This window comes from Pleurodeles waltl, chromosome 8, assembly GCF_031143425.1.
Source record: "Pleurodeles waltl isolate 20211129_DDA chromosome 8, aPleWal1.hap1.20221129, whole genome shotgun sequence".
NCBI lineage: Eukaryota > Metazoa > Chordata > Amphibia > Caudata > Salamandridae > Pleurodeles > Pleurodeles waltl.
The window spans coordinates 1,413,983,406-1,414,003,727 of NC_090447.1; positions in this window are offsets into that span (position 1 = coordinate 1,413,983,406).

Below are 20,322 nucleotides of genomic sequence, written 5' to 3' on the forward strand. Positions count from 1 at the left end.
CATCTTTAGATATTAAAAGGGCTTTATTGATTTATTTGGCGAAATGAAGTGATTTTAGGAAATCTCAGTCTCTTTTTGTCTCTTTTGGATCAGCAAAATAAAATAGCAGCAATGGCAACCAGCAGCAAATGGATCAAAAGGCCAGTTGTCTCGGGTGTACAATGCAATGGGACAAACTGTTCCAGATAATGTGTTGGCTAGATCAACCAGGGCCATGGCAACATCTTAGGCAGAAATGGGTGGAGTATCTCTAAAGGAGATATGCAGAGCTGCCACCTGGACGAATCCCAACTTTTTTCTCACTCAGAACAAGTTGGATGTATCTGTGGCCAGAAATGTTAATGTTGGAACTACAGTATTAAAGTGAGTAGGGAAGTTATTGTCAAATATAATTATTTTGTTTGAGCAGCATAACATTGGGACTGTCTCCTTTTTTAGCTTTGGTACATCCCTATATCACAATCATTATCATGAGGGGGGGCTAGACATGGGCGTAATGAACCTGTTACGTACAAATAATCTTAATTACTCTTAGGCTCTCATAGTAGATTTCCTCCCGCCCTCCCAACTAGTTGACACATTTTTTTTATAACTTTTATTTATGTCCACTCGTACTTTTACATATATGAACATTAGTGAGTGTGATAATTCGAATTATGATAACAATGTGCTACTTGTTATTTCCCCTGTACACAATTGTAAGGCTTTGTTACATAACAGGTAGTGGATTGGGTAAGATGTATCCTTATACACTAGTCAGATTTGACATATCAAGCACGCTTGCTAGTGATTCCTGTGGGAGGCGTGGGCAGCGGCCTCATAAATCAGCGCTATGATGAGGAGGACTATCCTAAGGGCAATGAAGATTACCAGTAAGTAACAGGTTTATTCTGTTACATACATTTTCGGAGTTCACCACAAAATGCAGGGCACAGGCAGACAAGATTTGAAGGAGTGATAAACACAGCAAAGAAATAATTACACCTCTATTAAATCTTTGAAAAATAAAAGTCTTTTTATGAGCCTTCATCAGTCAACTGGCTTCATGCCTGGGGCCTTTTTTTTAGCTTTGAAAATGTACTGCTACATTTCCAAACTGCATGCATTGTTTGAAAAGAGGTGTTTTCCTTTACATTTCTCACACACCTCACTCAAGTAAAAGCATGAAAGATTACTCTTTTAATACATAGTTTGATGTGTATGATGGATCAGTTTAATTGAAACAGTTTGAAATTGTTACTTGACCTGTAATTAAATTGGAAGAGACAATGTACCATAACTGCAGAAGCCATTTTAAAATGTTTGAGGGGATTCAACAAGTAAGTTATCTCCATGGATTTAGGCATCCATTGTAGAGAAATGTGTTACCCTGAAGGTCACTGGTTGAATTTTGGTGGGTACATTCAGCCTTTCATCCTTCTGTGAGTGATACAAAGGGTACCACTGAGTTGGGTGGTGCAACACCAGGTTTGTTTTATATTTTGTAAGGGCTTGCAGGGATTGCAGTGGGTAGCAGGATAGACTGCAAAGAGTGTTGAGGTGGGTGATAAGACATCAGGTTATGCATGGCTTTCTTGTGACACCTGATAATCTGAGCAGGAGAATAAGGTACAGGAGTGTGTATATAACAAAATTGTAAATAGTTAACTGAATAAGTGCAATACTTTAACCTATATTATGTCACATCAAGTTTCACTCTTGTTTATTTGTTGTTACTCAGAACTATTTGATGAATAATATTCCCATTATTCTCAGTTGCCTATCTATAATTCTTTATGTTATCTCTGTGTGCTGTGCATTACCTCTGAACTAGGAATTATATAACTTCAAAACTGTTGACACTGTAGAAAATGAGAAGAACCACTGCAAATACCAATATCACACTTATCTCCCAAAAGAACAAAAAATGACTTTGATTCAGTCATCAACTCTTCACAGTGGGCCAGATGTATTAATGTTCTGGTTTCAAACAGCAGTTGCAATTTGCAACCAGTATTTTTGCCACAAAAACATATTAAGTGAATCAACCTTTATATTAAAAGGTCAATTTGCAAAATAATGATATGGATTGAGGCACAATCTGACCTACCTAAAATTCATTAGGTATATCACAAATTGTGACTCAATCTGATCGGTCTAAATCACAGGGATGGGGTGGCCTGTAAGGGTCAGCAGACCACCATGTTTCTGAATGACTCTAACTTGTTTTTTTACAGCAACTCTTTTTCCATAAAGGAACAGAGACTTCTTAAAAAAAATCACTGCATTTACAGTCTGGACCACAGCCTCCTCCTCCTTAAATTTTAACACAAATTTATAAAGAGCTAGGGTTCTAATTGGGATCTGAATGGGGCCCCTTCCCCTTTGTGAATGAGGTACCACGCCAATTGGGGGTCAGTAACTTCTCAGTGGTTGGTGACCTGAATTCTGGTCCCAAGAAATTGTTACTTTGGATCTCATGGAAAGGACACCAACAGTTGCCTCCTAAAATGGGTTGTGTACGTTGTCAGAAAAGTTTTTACCCTATCAAACTCCTAATCAGACTGTTTGCAAATGAATAAAAAATGTTTCAGACATCTGGCCCATGGTTACCACCCCCTGGTTCTAGTTCAGAGCAAATCTAAAATCTCTCCTCCAAATCTGAGCTTTTATCTGCTAACACCTCGTAGGACTGAGCAATTGACTTTGAACTATGGGTCTGATTTGATGTATATCCGTTCCACCGAAATCTAAATCCCATTGAATAAAATGGGATTTAGATTTCGGTGGATGGGATAGCCGTCACCGTTGTGACGGAGTAACCCACCCTCCAATATCTAAATCAGGCCCTTTGTCTTTTGCCTACAGTGCTCTAATACCCCTCGTATGACCTAAGCAAAACTTTTTAAAAAAAGAAAGAAATAGTGTAGAGGGGCCATTTGTTAAATGGAGTCACTATAGGACTGAAATAAATGAATTTTTATTGTGTATCAATATTCAAGATTACGATTAGACAAGGGTGTTCCTGTAAGCCCTGGAATCCTATTCAACAATCATACATCTGTGCAGTCAAATCTTTGCTTTATGTTGAAATTTTTAATCTACTTTTCCAAACATGCTTATTGCATGTTAGCCTTTTTTTACATTAATTTGCACATTCTCTTTTGTATGACTTAGGTTTCACTTTACAGGCTACCTTCAGCTCTAACACCTTAGACCACATTTGGTTCATATCTAGAGAAAACCCAAGCCGTGTACACACATTGGGGCTCTAAATGTGACAATTGCCATCTTTTCAAGTCTCAGCCTATCGGACAGCACAGCTATGTGGTATGGAAAAAAGATCTTGGGGAGTTTCAGAAAGTTTACATTGAAAAGCATTCTGCCCATTGCTTGCCATTGGCTTTGTGGTTTGTAACTCACGTTTTCTGGCTTTCCATTTGCTGGCTTTATTTGCTGTAGGCTCCCAACTCGAGTTCATACATCCCCATGCCAAAGCCATGTTCACAGTATACTTCCACAAACTTGTTTTCTGTCATAAACAGACCTGTAAATCTTGTTCTTATCTCATTACATTTGCTGGGCACTCGAAGACAGAGGTCAAATGTCAAGCTGTGTGTTTGAGGGAGCCTAGTGTTTATTTTGCTTTTGGATGACTTCAAAGTGAGAGTATTTACAGGAAAGAGGAATGCTTTGTACTTTTTCCATAGAGCCTGCATGAGCCCTTTTTAACGATTTTATTTTAGGCATAGCCTTCTCAAAAGGTATCTTGTCCTTCAGCTGCACAAAATATGCGTCTTTCATTCGTGGGGCATGAAGTTCAATATGGCATTGTCAGTGTGGGTGGAAGCATGAACATTTCTAAAATCATGTTTGAAAACTATTACTTACAAAAAAAACACTTCCACTGATTTAGTCTGATGTACTGGTATTACTAAGATGAAACAGTTCTGCATGTGAATGAAATACACTTGTGGAATTATTGCAGTCTTTTTTCAAATTTAACACGCTTTTTACAAACTTTCTTTACAATCGAAGGTGGCTCGAAAGTTAAGTGTGCAATGTACCCTTGTTACTTGTTTTCTTTCATGATGATTAACTTGTAAATAAATGCTTGCCCATTTTTTAACGGGGGAGCCACATGCAAAGTTCAGGAGGGCGCTTGCGGACCTCACTGATTTAGTCTGATGTACTACTAAACAGGCAATTACAAGTGCAATTACCATTGCAGGCACTAAGGCCATGATTTGAATGGTGGAGCAGGTGCATCTGGCATAGGAGCCAAAAGATCTAGGAAACCCACTGAACACCAATTATTGCTTTATTTTACTACTAAACAAGCAGTCACAAATGCAAACCCCTTGTAGGCACTAGGGCCGTGATTTGAATTGTGCTGCAGGTGCAGTGGCACAGGGGCCAAAAGGTGTAGGAAAATCACTGAATACAGATTATTGCTATATTTAACTACTACCCCCAACTTGGATCCAGCTATGGCTGATATCTCCCCGCACACTAGTGACAGTCGGCCATTCGAGGGCTTCCTGTGATGCGGTATGAGCGCTGACTCTTCCACCACCACCGCTGCACTTCCTGACCCTTTGTCTCTCCGCTCACAGGCTTCCTCCATCGCAGACTTCATCTTCTCCTCACCTAGGACACTGGCATCCCTGAAAAGTGTACGCTTCATGGGAGCACCAGTTATATTGCACAAAGACACTTTTTTATGGCACTGGGTAGGTTACATGATTTGGTCAGGATCACAGGATGTTGAGCCGATGCCAAGTCTCGGACCCAGTTCCCCAAGTAAGCAGCTTTTTACATTACTTCACAACTTTATTATAGTCATCTGCAACATGTACAAAAAACATTGACAAGGGCAATAGGTTTCACATGTGCAAAACCTATTGGCTTTGCCAATGCTTATTATTTATAATTACTATTAATACGATCTTGAAATACATACTTTCAGGGTGTGCTTTGTATGAAAACTTCTTCATTTGATTTTACTAAAATGTTGTCCATGTAAAATAGCAACTCAGGGCTTCCAAAGGGCGCACATCTAAAGGGTGCACATACCTGACTTGACTCTTAGGGGCATATTTAAGAAAAGTGGTGCTGCACCCAGTGCAGCGTCACTTTCTTTGCACCCTTTAGCACCCCACTAATCCCACCATGTGTGCACCGTATTTAACATACGGCACACCATGGCGGTATTTAGGGAACTAGCAACAACATTCTTGATGCTGGTATGGCACTTTGCCGGATTAGCATCAAATATTTTGATGCTAAGCCTGCAAAGCATCTAGAGGCCCATTGAAAACAATGGGAGCCTCATATTAAAGCTTGGTCTGTGCAGGCGTTAAAAATGCCAAAACAAATGGAGCAAAGAAATCTTTTAGATTTCAATGTACCATTTTTTACCTCACAAATGGGGGAATGACCCCCTTTGCATACATTATGTCTGGCGCAGGCATAATGTGGCACAAAGGGTTACAATGGGTTAAAAAGTGGTGCAATGCATGCATTGCACCACTTTGTAAATATGGCGTGTGGAAAAAGCCACTTTAGTGCCCCTTTAGCATAAACAAATGACGCTATGGTGGCGCAAAAGTGGCATATGGGGCTCTTAAATATGTCCCTTAGTTCAATATTGTCATTGTCAGGGTGGGTGAAAGCATGAACGTTTCAAAATTCATGTTTGAAAACTACTCCTTAAAAAAATACCTGCACTGATTTAGTCTGATGCACTACTACTACTAAGATGAAACAGTTCTGTATGTGAATAAAATACATATTTGGAATTTTTAAAGAGACTTTTTCTTATTTTCCACATTTGTTGCAGAGTGTCTTTAAAAATGAAGGTGGCTCAAAAATTAACTGTGCAGGAGCCCTAGTTGCTTCCTTTCTTTCACCCTGATTAACTTGTAAATAAATGCTTGCCCGTTTTGAACAGGGAGCCGCATGCAAAGATCAGGAGTGCTATTAAGGGCCCCAGACTATAGATCTACAGGGTCATTATACTGTAGATTATACAGCATTGCTTGCTTCAGTGCAGCATAGCTGCAAGTAAAAAACAAAAACACTTAAATGTAGTCTTTGCTGCCTGTGTCATAATGCTTTTTACCTTTAATTTCAGCCATTTGCAACAAGGCTGAAAAACATTGGCAAAGCCAGTGGATCTCGCATAGGCAAGTTCTATTAGCTTTGCCAATGCTTGTTAGCTCTTGTGGTGTGAAAGACTAGTTATTATGCAATTCTGTATCGGGACAAGAGCTTTAGATTATGCAGAATCTGCTTCAATTTTATTTCTAGGCAGCTATGCAAACAAACAACAAAACACAATGTATTCATAAAGATGTCTACAATAGATATCTCCGTCTTCTTTCCTGCTCATGGGCTTCCATTACCTTTAGTGTCAATCATGTGGACTCTTGTCAGCGTTTCTGTTCATTTTTTATCAGTTGCCACCTCTATACTCCTCATGTTGCAGCACAACTTTGGATTTTCCTCTGCTCAGCCCAAGGCCTAGAGCATCTCAGCACCCTACCTTTTGTCTTAACCTCCATCACTCAGAGATTTAACCCTAAAATTCAGATTTTTCTTCATTTCTAATGAAAGACACCTTGTTTCATTAGATCCATATATATATATATATATATATATATATATATATATATATATATATACAAAAACAAACAGTTGCAAGCAACTTCACCACCGCACTCCAGGAGGAAGTTATTTATTTTTATTGCAGTCAGGATTAAATCACCATCCTTCACCACCGACGCGTTTCGACCTACTGGTCTTGATCAAAGTAACTTAGTCCTATCTCCATGTCCCCTATTTATAGTGTCTCTCCGATAACCCCTATTAGTGCATTGTGGGACATGTAGTCTATTAAAAATAAATTAAATGTTGTGCATTAAAAACCAAGCTCCCCACCACCACAGAACGTGCCCAACGCTACACAAATTGTCTAAATTAAAATGTGCAAAGAATATCACTATTCACAACAATCATTATGTCCATTTCTATTCTGTTGGTACTATTAACCTTACTTAATGCAATTATCTCTGTGATTGCTACATATACCTGATAATAGATTGGTGCACTTATCTATTATTGTTTTCATACTTTCTCATATACATCCTAATTTTACCTCATTTTCTCCTTGATATTTATCTATAAATCCACAGGTATTCTTATCTAATAACTATTAGGAAGAGCGTTATATATCCTCAACCTACAGATGATAATGCACCATGAAAGGGCCAGAAGCAGGACCAGTTTGTTTTCTCATATATATATATATATATATATACATATATTCCAGTTTTAATTTAAGCAACAAATAAAATAATTATCACACTTACACATATACAAATAGTTGGGATGCCAAACACAAATCTCTCCAATATTCAGGGTGACCTCAACCCAGATCTTGCTTCATGAGTAGAAAAATCTTCATTTGACAGATCTCTCCAAAACTATGCATAAAAGGCTATTCTATGAATTTTGGACCCAATGGCACACCAATTAAACAATTTTCTATCATACATACCAGATCCAAGTGATAGAATAGGTTTTAGTTTACCTATCTATACAGCACATAATTTGGGGAAAAAATGATGACAATTTTGGAACCAATTTCCTGAAGAAGAATATCAGCGATCTTGGAGACCCACTCCAAAGAGAAGCAAAACTGATGAAAATAATGTTTCAGAAGACTCTTCAAGTTCTCAACACATCTCATCTCTTCTTCAAGGCAGTTGTGATCCTTTAGAAATCATTCATCCATGCTCCTTAGCGTGGACACCCTCACCAAAAGCTGCAGCTTATATTGAAAATAGGTTGGGAAAACCCTTCCATAAAGATGATTGAAACAGACATTGAGCTGAATGCCCAAGACCAACGTTATCTAGTCACATTTCCCATACTCCTGACATAGTCCCAAAACTATTAGTTGTTCTGGGAAAATTAATAAAACACCAAAAAAAGGGAATTGATAAGTCTTGGAAAATTTGTCAGGACAAACACATGGATTTGACAGGCCCTCTATTCAAGATTTTAAACCTTGCCTTCACAGCCAAAGATCAACACACAAATATTTATCCTGCTATCTTACCTGGTGGAGCTCAGAGGAACGCTTGCTTATTAGGAAACACCAGTTATGCATTATCTTCAGAACACAAATGCTCTATGCTCCTATGAATTGATCTAAATTTTGGGTCCTTGCAACCAATGAAGATGGTCTTTCAGCCGGAGAACTACTTTCATTAGATCCATTTGTTAAAGAAGTCTTGAAATGTGTAAATAACTTTACATCAGTATACAAGTCCCAATCATTCATAAAGAAGTTATTTCAGCCTCAGGTTTCATCAGGGCTGGCAAAGGCAGAGGCCATTCCACCATCCACTTTGCATACCAGGCTTCTGACATAGGATACCCATGTCGCAGAGCCTCCTGGAACAAAATCTAAAGAAATACCCCTTTCTTTCACTCATGGAGTAGCTGTCAGAGAGTACACTTTCCATGTGAAAACTTCAAAGGAAACTCATCAAATTCTACCTTTCAAAGTGAGTCTACAATTTTCTTTCCCACTTAACCTAGGGGGTGAGAATGTGTCAATTAATTTACAATTGGCAAATGTTAACAAATGATGCATGGATTCTACAACTCGTTTAAGGCTTTCATCTAGAATTCTATTCTACTCCCATCCAACGGAACCCCTCCAAACATAATTTCTCCACAGAGCAAAAAGAGAAGTTCATAGAACAAGAAATCCATTATGTTGTAATAAAACAAGCTGTTGCAAAAACCTCTCTTCATCTCAGAGGTTTTCTCAGGAATGTTTTTCTTCTAGACATAAAAAGGAGGAGGTTCCTGTTTGTTGATAAGCTTTGTAGAACTAAACTATTAGCTTCTTCACAGATATTTCATGATGTAATGAATCCACCTTCAGAGAGGGAAGAGGACTTTTTAGCTTGCTTTGCTCTAAAAGATGCTTGCCTTGCAGTTCCACTATTCCCTCCTTATCGAAGATGTCTTCAGTTTATTTGGAAAGCTCAAATTAATGAATGTCTACCTCTCGCTTTCAGCCTTTCTTCAGCCTATTGGTGTTTCATCAAGCTGCTGAAACCAGTCACAGAATTATTCAGAGCCCTTTGACTATTTTTTAATTATTTATCTAAACAATATTCTGATAATGTCTCAAAACCTGATTTTTCTGCAACAACAACTAAACCTAACTGTATCCCTTCTTTAAAATATATGTTTGTTGTAAACAAGAATAAAATCTTCCTCCAAACCAAATTGTTTTCTTGGGATTTGCTATAAACAACATCTCCACTTATTTATCTTTACCAATTCAGAAGATTTGATCTATCAAAAATGAGATCTGCAAGGTTCCCACAAAGAACTTTATCACACTTCATTGTGTAGTGAGATTGTAGGTCTACTTGCTTATTCAATTCAGGCCATTTATCTAGGTCATTTACTTTATTGTGCCCTTCAAGCATTAAAGATTCTTCATTTAAGAAAAGGTCTTTCCTTTTCAAATTAAGTCCAACTCTCCACAGAAGTACATCAAGAGTTGTAATGGTGGCACGAATGCATGGAACTTTAAATGGCAGGACCATTTTCAGCTTCATTCTGGACATTGTGATTGAATCAGATGCCTGCTGATTTGAAGTCTGCTTCGTCTAATAAAGCTTGGAGAATTTCCGGAGACGCTGGCCAGGACTTTCGAAACAAGCTTGTAAACTTATTGACATAATCTTTTTCAACTCACAAGAAATATGATTCAGCCTGGAATAGAAATTCTAGCTGGAGCTTGAAATGGTTTTTCGATCCTGTGGTAGCAGACATGACTTTTATAATTAATTTTTTAGCTACTGAATCTTTGGAAGGTCCTTCATACAGAACAATAAATACTTATCATTCAGAACATTCCAGCAGGTTAGATACCAGTGATGAAACTTCCTTTTAGTGAAAATTCATTAGTTTCTAAGGGCTACATGTATCAAAGTTTTTGTTTGCGACTCGCAAATTGTGAGTCACAAAACAGTATGCAGAATAGTGTCATTGACACTATTTGTGACTTGCAAGGGGGTCGCAAATGCCCACCTCATGATTATTCATGAGGTAGGTCGCAATTCGCAACCCCCTGGGAATGGCGGCCCTCAGAGGGATGGTGAACTGCTGGAGACAGCAGACCACCACGTCTGTGACTGCGTTTAAATAAAGCAGTTTTTTTTTTGTAATGCAGCCCATTTTCCTTAAAGGAAAACGAGATGCATTACAAAAACAAAAAATGAAACTTTTTTGTTTTATTTTTTCAGAGCAGGCAGTGGCCCGTAGAACCACTGCCTGCTCTGAAAAAATGTTTTCAGTGACATTCACAAGGGGAAGGGGTCCCATTGGGACCCCTTCCCGTTTGCGAATGTGTTAGCACCAGTGTGACACTGGTGCTAACTGCGATTGTTTTGCAACCACATTCGTGGTCACAAAACAATCATACATGGGAATGCGAGTCGCAGTTAGGAAGGGAGCACTCCTTCCTAATTGTGAGTCGCAATCCCGTTTTGCGATTCAGTAAAAAGTTTACCGAATGGCAAAACTGGGTTTGTGCATCGGTAAGGGTATTTTGCACGTCGCAAACAGCCAGATTCGCTGTTTGCGGCGTGCAAAATCGTTCGTACATGTGGCCCCTAAATCACTTAGATTTACTATACCGCCTTGTCCTAAATATTCAACTCTGAGGAATGTTTCTATTGTCTTAAACGTTCTTCAAAATTGGCTGGAAAATAAATATTTAAATAGGAAACAGTTATCTGCCATACTTTTTATTCAACTATGTCATACTCTTATAACGGAGTTCCAGATAATAAAGTCTTGGCTCTTGCAGGTACGTACTTTACTCCTGAGAGAGTTACTTTTCAGTTATCAAGAAGAACAAAAACTGCCTCTATATAAATTTCTTTCAAAGCTTTTCCAGGGATTAAGAAACTGTGCGTGGTCCACTGTTTAAAATCGTACGAATCTATTACTGCAGATTTCCTTTCAGATCAACTACTTATTTCTTTTGTACGTCCTTATGCTTCAGTCCCTTTTCCTGCTTTAACCAGATGGATTAGATGGATACCATCTGAAGCAGGCATTAATACTACTATTTTTGGAGCCCCCTCTGTCAGAGGTGCAATGGCCTATAAATCTTTTAATGCTGGTGCATGTGTTGAAGACATTACTCATTTAGCTGCATGGCCTTCAGTCTCCGTGCTAAAATAATTTTACTTTGATCCATTGGCTTTAATTGTTGAAAAGCTTTAAACTTGCATAATCTGAAGCCACCAGTCCTGACATAGAATCAAACGCTATAGCATACATGAACAATGATGGTCAATTCTATTAAGGACTCAGAGGCGAGGATTTTTCCACCCTATTTCATGATGCTAATTTGTTAAAGGTAAAGTTATTCACATGGTCTTTCTGTGCCCCCTCACTTCTGCTGTAAAACATCTACATGATAACAATTGTCTAATTTTTCAGTTTTAGATCAAATGTAAAAACAATTTTCAAGGCTATAATTTCTAAATGACTTTGGCTCCTCGCAACAAGAAGAGAGAAACAGCTGTTGGACACTATGCTTTATATAGTCACCTTTTTGCTGACTGGTTAATATTCTTGCACTTTTTGATGCTGCAGTTTTCTGTATTCATCGGTATTGTAGTTTTTCATCAATACATTGAATTATGTTGTTTGTTTACATGGCTGCTCAGAAATAAAAGCGAGGAAGAGACTGAATAACTCTCACCTCTGAGTCCTTAATAGAACTGAAATTCCTTGTTCACATTTGCTATAAGATTTTCATGTGTTTTTGCTTTTCAAATATCTACTTTCTTTGCCCTCTCAAAATAGTGCTCCCTTTCCGAACATCCCTGGGCAAACTTGCCCTACAAGACCTTTATATATGTGCGTTTGTGTTGGCTACTAATTTGAAACTGGCCAAAACTGGAGGAAAGGGGTTGCTTACCCAACTAGTATTACTGTCATGATTTCTAATTACTCAGGAAGGGATTCCTTACCAACACTGCCCCAACTGGAATCCTATGTAACCAGTATTTTGGGGTCTGCTTCCATAGGGTTATTGCACCATAACACCACAGTCTCTAATTGTCCATCCAAGAAACCTTCCACCAGTTTCCTCCTGTCAAACCTGTGCCTTTTTGGGTTTGAGCAGTGTGTGTCTTTATTTTCTGTACTAAGAAGTAGTCATGTTTCAAAATGGATTTGAAGGGTCTGAACCCGATGATGGCAGGTCAATGTTTATTACACTATTTCTGCTTCAATATGGGAGATATCCTTTTCTCAGTCTTAAGAATAGTAGAGAAGGAGAAGATAAATGAGATGCTCATGAATTTGGGCTGGTTGTTGACATTTTTCTTTGTCCTTTTGATGTCTTTTCACATTGAATTTTATACAAAAGCTAATGGTTCATTTGGAACTCAATAAATCAGTTTTTTTGCAGAGAGACAATTCAATGCATATAAATAATGGAAAGAAGAAATTATCGCTCTCTAGCTTTGTGGCCCATCTCATCATTCAGGTGCCCCTGTCATCAACATGCCCTGATGAGAACTCAGTACTACAAGTGAGTTTGAATTGCTGTCAGCACTACTGCACACAAACTTATCTGACTTAAATAATCTGCCTGCAAATGGGTTAAAATTGTGTGCTACAAAGAAACACATTTTGAGAAGTTCTTCTCTATATACATAATCATCACCTGTTCACATCAATACTTTTTTTCATAGGGATACACTGCACCTGTATCTTTCTGTTTGTTGCCTCGAAAATGCATATATTCTATGTGCCACTGTGAATAGCAAGCTTTTTTGTTTGTGCTGTTATGCGGTTCCTATTTTGGTAATATGACTGCGTGTTTAGGAGGGCAGAATGACAAAGTGTTGGAGACTGAGGTGCTCATTTAAACTTCGGCAGTCTTTTCGTAAGACCACCAGTGCTGTGCCGGCGGTGGAAACTGCCATATTACCACATTGTGCCGATTTCTGACCGATTTCACAGTCGGCCTGGCCGACGTCATAACAGAGGCGGTTTCCACTCCCAGCACAGCCACACCAACAGGACTCCGCCCGCTGTATTACGACCCGAAATACTGGGCAGCGGTTTCCTGCACAGCGGTGCAGTGGAAAGCGCAGGGACCCATCCCCTCTCCGACTCCCACCTCACCAAAGCAGGTAAGTTGATCGTCCGAACAGGGGGGGTGTTGTGTGAATGTGAGTGGTGTCTGCGTGTGTGTATGACTGCAGGGGAACGGCGTGTGTGTGTGTGTGTGTGTAAGAGCGTGTATGTTTGTGTGAATGTGGGGGTGTATGTATGAGTGCGTGCGAGTGAATGTGTATGTCTGAGTGCGTGTGAGTGCGTGCATGCTAGTGAATGTGTAGTCTGAGTGTGTGCATGCGAGTGAATGAGTATGTCTGAGTGCTTGCATGCGAGTGGATGTGTATGTTCGAGTGAATGGGTGTGTCTCAGTGAGTGTTCGGGTGCTAGTGTGTGGGGGGTTTGTAAGTGAATGCGTGGGTGAGTGGGGGTATGTGAATGTAGGTGTGTGGTTGTGTGGGGGGGTGTCTGCCGGCAACATGAATGGAGATTCCTGTCACCGGGTGCATGACTGCCAGTACTTTCATGTGTGTGCGACCGCCACGAAAATGCTGGTGGTCTGCCGAGTCGTAATGCCAATGGCGGTTTTGCGGCTACCGCCGGGCCGGAGGTGCTCACCTTCAACCCGGCGATCCCACCGCCTTGGCGGCCCGGGCCGCGTTTTTGGGGGTTTGGCTTTGGCCAAACCGCCGAAGTCGTAATATGGCAGTCTTTAACGCCGACCCGACGGCGGTAAGACCGATACCGCAAGTCTGGCGGTCCAAAGACCGCCAGACTCGAAATGAGGGAATCCATGGAAACAGATCTTACACTTTTGGGTTGTTACTTGTGCACGCCAAGTTGAGGCAAAAAGATGCGAGATAAGTTTTCACTGCATTTATTGAAACAATCACAATCTGGTATATAAAAAGTAAGCTGTGATAATTAGGCAGATGAAACAAATCCAAGTAATCAGCATTGCAAACATGGTGAAATAGATAAACAATCCAACCATGATGCATATTTTTCTAGATGTGCTAGAGGTTCCTACCTAACCCTATGTCTACTCTGAGAGCATAGCAGTTGTAACCTTCTCTCTGGCCTGATCTAAGGGATTAGGTCCATCCCCATACCTGGAAAAAGTGTCAGGAATCAGTCTGTGTTGTAGATGGCAATCTTCTCGGAAAGCTGCTAGATTAGCACCAGTCGAGCTGCATGTCACAGAGCGAGCATCCCAGGATAGTAGTGACCGGAATGCCTTCAACCCTCCTTTGGCCAGTGCACCATTTATATAATAAACCATACCATACTGGAAGTACTGTTCCAATGCAATGCTGTGTCTAGGGGATAGAAGCTGTCTCCATAACGGCAACATAAACTAGCACATTGTGTACCATGTTCATTAGCCTTGGATAGGAAGAACTGATTATATGGCATGCAAAGGCTAACTAAATGAGCAGCATGTTCCTCGCTTTCCTAGAATAAAAGCAGGCTGATAAAAATATGCAGACACCATCGCCAAAAGCAGTTTTATTTAAACGAATAGAAATGTGAATAGAAAATGAACTGTAGAAACTAAGTTAAAACAGGGGTGGCCAACACGGGTCCTAGAGGTCCTCACAACAGTGCTCATCACTGGTGACGATTTAAATCTTTACATCAATTGTATGCAATGAGTTGTCTCTCTGCAAAATAACTAACTGATTTTTTAAATTCGAGGTGAACCATTGTTATTTGTATGAGTTGCATGTCCAGGTTCTCATTGGTGTAAGGGTAGCACTTAGCTCTTATTAACTGTAGTAGTCTTTTCACGTTGGTCACTATAGCTGCGAGTGAAATGGACCTAGCTCTATGATCGTTACCCTAGGTGGTACTTACATGAGTTGTAAGTGGTAAAAGCATTTCTAGCACACCTCATACAGTCTCTTACTCCACAACTCCACATATGATTTCTAGGTTCTGCAACTCATCCCATGGTTTAAAAGGGCTATCAATTGTATAGAAAAAAATCAGTTTACTTAGTCTCTAATATCTCTGATATCACCAGCAAAAGACATTCCAGAATGTTGCTTTGTTTGATGAGATCATCTCTGGATTTGAGATACATTGTGACATCATTCACTGGGTGGCCGTGCATCGGGTAAAATATAGTATAATCTGGAAAAAGAGAGATAAGAACTGAGGTGTAACTCAAGCAGCTATTGTTTACTTACCATGATCAGTCCATCTACAAAATTATTTGCATGGATACTACTGAGTGATGTGACTGAGTAGGTGGAATCTAACCATATAATAGTGCCCACTCAGATTTATTTCAGGAGGCAGTTGTTTGCGAACTAAGACTGAGAAATGCTGTCCTTCCATAGGACTGCTCGTTCAGTAAGGTGTTTGATCGAGTGAACAGGTGCTTTTGTGAAATTAAATGTTGTTTGAGCTCTCTTAGCAATCCTATCTGTCTGAGATACAATACATGGATACTTAGGGGCAGATCTAAGAGCCCCTAGCGCCTCCTTGTGCCACTTAGCATCATTGTTTTTTACGCTAATGTGGCCCAACAAAGCCAAAATCGCTGTGCCAAATTTACAAAGTGGCGCAATGCTTGCAACACTTTGCAAAACATTATGCCTGTGCCACGCATAATGTATGCAAAGGCGACGTTCCCCTGTTAGGTGGAGCGGAAAAAAGGCGTAAGAAAATCTAACAGATCAGGCGTTAAAAGGGAGCTTCCATTATTTATAATGGGCCCCTAGGTACTCTGCAGGAGCAGCCACAATATTTTGGCGCTACTCCTGCAGAGTACATCAATAGCGTCATGAAAAATGACGCTATTGCCCCCTACCCAGCGCCATGATGCGCCGTATTTTAAATACGGCATACACATGGTGGTGGTAGGCGGGGCGATAAGGGGCGCAAGAAAAGTGGCGTGGCGCACAGTGCAGCACCACTTTTCTTAAATATGCCCCTTAGGGTGTTTCCCAACTAAAAGATCTTACCAGCAACAGGAGGCTCACTGTGAAATGGGTGTTCTCCTGGAAGGTGTCCATGCCCCCGCTTATTTCAAATCTTTTTTAGTGATATTGAGACATCCCTTGCACTAAGGGACTTGAATCTGCCCGTACTATGATTCCAGTACATGATCACACTGAATTATGGAGGTGATTCTGTCCTCGTGGACTATACTGCTGTAGGCCTACTGCATGGTCTGCTAGCAACCTTTACCCAAGCAAATGTCTAGAGATAAAAGGGAAATGAACTAGAGATAAAATAAATATTTCAAAATCTCAGGTGATTTCACTTGAGAAATCCAAATGCATGGTCTGGATTTAACATGCTTGAAATCATCTCCAATAATCGATATTAGGGGTTTTTATTGGACAATAAATTGACACAGAGGCAGATGTAAGAGCGCGAAATCGAATCCTTGAATATAGTATCAGAATTGGAATCCTGCGATGTTCATTCGCTTTCCGGAGGTTAAATTAGATATTAATTATTGTCTTAGAACTGAAGTGAATTATGAGGCTATTGTTAATTATTGCTATTGTTTGTAGATTTTATCCCTTGTGATTCAGCTATGTTGCCATCTTTCAGAGCACACAAATATTAATAAATATATATATATGAACTTGCCTTATTTGCTAAGGGTTGCATGGCTGCTCGCACAGTGTTGTGAGTTTTTTTTGTGTTGCACCCACGGGCCTTTATAAGAAGTAAATTCACGGAATGCTTTGCGATGCTTTGCACCACCTAATCGCCTGTGAAGAACCTTAGTAAATTATTCTCAGAATTTCTAAACTTAAAAGTGGAAGAACGGTAGCAGGTTATCAAAGAAACTCTGTGATGTAGGATTTACTAGACAATTAGTTTGCTTTTATTTCAGTTAATAGTTATTCATTGGTGTCTGTCCCACTAACTGATAGTACTGAAAGCACTAGTAGGGCTTCCAACCTATTTTTGCCTCATAGAATGGAAACACAAAGACAAAAGTGTTCCTCACAGAGCCACAAGAAATACCTGCCCCACTGTGAGGTGTGTATAGTGAAGAATCAGGCGCTGGAGGATGCCACACAATCAGAGATAAGAATATCAGGGGAACAGTACACATTTCAAACTAATACAGATTGGCTGTGGTTTAGATGCTTCCCTTGCCTTAGTTGAGAAATTCTTGCTTAACCTTGTTGGAGGGCCACACTACCTCCAGCGTCTACAGGATGCTTGACACTCCCAAGGTGGAGGAGATTGTTCTCTACCAAATGGCACAGGAGGAGCAACTGAGGACACAGTTAGATAAGAAACAAGGGGAAAACACTTGAATATAAACAACTGATTTGGCGACCAGTCGAGGAGGACACTGATTAAAATAATTTAGTGCTGGCAGCAAACACCAGCGAGAGTGTGGGCAATGGGACACCCGGGGTCATCAATATTTGAGCATTGAGGAGCCCACTGGATCCAGACTCGCAGAAACAGAAGAAGTCATAATCCTGGAGAGCCCCTTGGAGTCAATATAGCTACGGAGCTCCAGGAAGAGGCCGATAGGCTTCTATAAGTTGCTCGGGGCACAGCAGGCAATCCTCTCTCTGTGGGGCACTTTGCATTGTATTGTACTGCAACATTTATCTAACGCTTAATACCCCTATGTGGGGCGCTAAAGCACTTGCCTACATTGGTAGCATGCCGCAGGCCTGTAGGGTATGGGGTTGAAGTGTGTTGCCTTTGTTTCCATCCTCTGTGGGAAGAGTTTCAATGGTGTGCATGATGACATCCGAGGTGAGGTTATCCTGTTATAGGACACAACGCTTAGCAGTGTGATGGATGGACAAGTGTGAGAGAGTGGTACGCATTTATGGTTTTCAGTATACTGGCAGCTTTTAGCAGCTCTGCAGGTCCCTTTATGGTATTTCTTATGAACATAGTCCACGTAGCTAGTTACTTCACTGGGTTGCCCATTCTAAGATTTTTTTTAAAGTTTATTTTGTTTAAAGTTTATGGTCCGAGCAGCCATAGGTTGGAGGACGAAAAGGTGGAGAGATCTGCTGGGATGGACTTTCTTAATAGTATCCCATATCTGATTGTCATTGTGAAGTATCACAAAGTGGTCATAGTATGTAGCTTGTTTGGAGCCGCAGTTGTGGATTTAATAATGTCCTATGCTGGCCAACCGCATGTGGCAGATCTCTTCAGTTAAGATATCATGCGACTACGGAAATTACGGTGGAAAGTATGCTTGGAATAAATTTCCAAAACCTGCCAACGGGAAGGACAGCCATATCAGGAAACAAGGGGTCACATTGATAACATACCAAGGTCGGGAGTTTAGGGAATTGCATTATCCAAAAAGCGTACAACCCCTATATATTTGCACGATGATCGCAGCTAGACAGCTATTACAGGGCAATATTCGGGTAGCGACCAGGGAAGGGTATGCTGAAAATGAATGCACATATACTGCCATAATGCATACGCCAGTCTACCATCTCGAACATACATACTAGATGGAGGGGGTCTGGAGAGGTGCATATAAGATGGGAGGAGAGTAAATTTGTTAAAGGGGAGGGGTACTGGTGTGTTGTTATTGAGGAATTATCCTATGCTGCTAATTCTGAACCCCAATAGAACATATTGACAGTGGCGTGATATAAAATGATGCCCCCACTCCCTGCAGGATGTGATGAGGGCCCCCTCATGGTTTCATAGATATTCATTGGGTTTGAGCTTATAGGCTGGGCTGAAGGGTTGGAGGTCCCCCTGAAGTCTTGGGGGGCACCCTGCACCGCAGGGTCAGCAGGGGCTTGGTCACACCCCTGCACACAGCTGCAGCTCCTCCGCTGCTTTGTGCAGTGAAGAAAAGGAAATGATAAAATCATAATAATGCAACATTATTATCATTTTATTTTTCCTCTGGAGCATGCTTGGGGGGGCAGGGCTGGGCTGGAGGAGGGCTACGTGCACATAAGTGCGCATGACACTTTGGCTGGCCATGTTGGGCCGGCCAAACAGTCATGAGCCCTTTGCATTTCTCCTCTCGGCCAGGAGGAGAAAGTGCACAGGGCCCTACTCTCTGTCTGAGTGCCGAAGCAGGGCGCTCAGACCAATCACGACGCTGCTCTCATGCTGTTGACAGCAGCATTGTGATTTGAGGGGAGTCTGGAAGCCCATATGCTTCCGGGAGTTCGAGGAGGAAGGAGAGACGAAACCGTCTCTCCCAAGATAAAAGGCACTTTTTTTTATTTTTTTTTTTATTTTTTTTTAATACTCTCCGCACCCCCCTCCTCCCCCCCCACCCCCGTTGACAAGAGGCCGCCACTGCCTTCACAATTAAACATAAAATGTCAATTCTGAAACACTTGCCCCATCCATTTGTAATGACCTCAGGAGATGTCGCAAAACGTTTTGACATCCCAGACCCAGAGAAAACCAAATAAATTGATGGACTAGCAAAACCCTGTACTGGCACTTACGTGAGGTGAGTGAAAGCGCCATGCTTAGGTTGCCACGTAGCATTGGTACCAAACTACTTTAAAAGGGGTATGACATTGCAATTTTGGGGGGATACTGGGAGGGCTCTATGCAATATTTCAATTTGCCTGAAGTGCTGAAAATGGTCGCGTCGTTGCGGATTAGTGAAATTAAGTTTATAAAAAAATTTGGTACTCGAAGTGACACCAAATAAAATATGTGATTTGGGAACAGAAAGCGCATTAATCTTAGCTCCCCTCAGCCCCCCGGAAAACAAGCCCGCCTAAGCCTTATAGCCATGCAGACACCGTAGAATATTTGCAAAGATGTTTACCTTTTTTAATTTAAAGAGCAGCCCTCTCATGGTAGACTCGAAAAAGCGCTTGCGTTCAAGGGGCAATTTATGCATTACTTACTTTTACAAAGTTCCGTGACATCAGACGTCAAGGTCAGAGGATTTTGTTGTAACTGAAGTAACGCCTGTCACATTTGCTCAACTAAATGCAATCTTTAGCAACTTTTTCCAGACAAACTGCTTCGGAGGGCATACCGGAGACAGTGCCTATTTGATTTTACATGTGTTTGTTCTCCTGAAATGCTTTTAGCCCCGAGGTTAGGATTAGACAACAATTTAATAACCTTAAAAGAAAGCGTAAACCTGTCAGCGTGTAAGGGGGGTTGAGTGCTTGGGTTTTTGAAAGAAATTCGATGGATACCAGAGGCAAA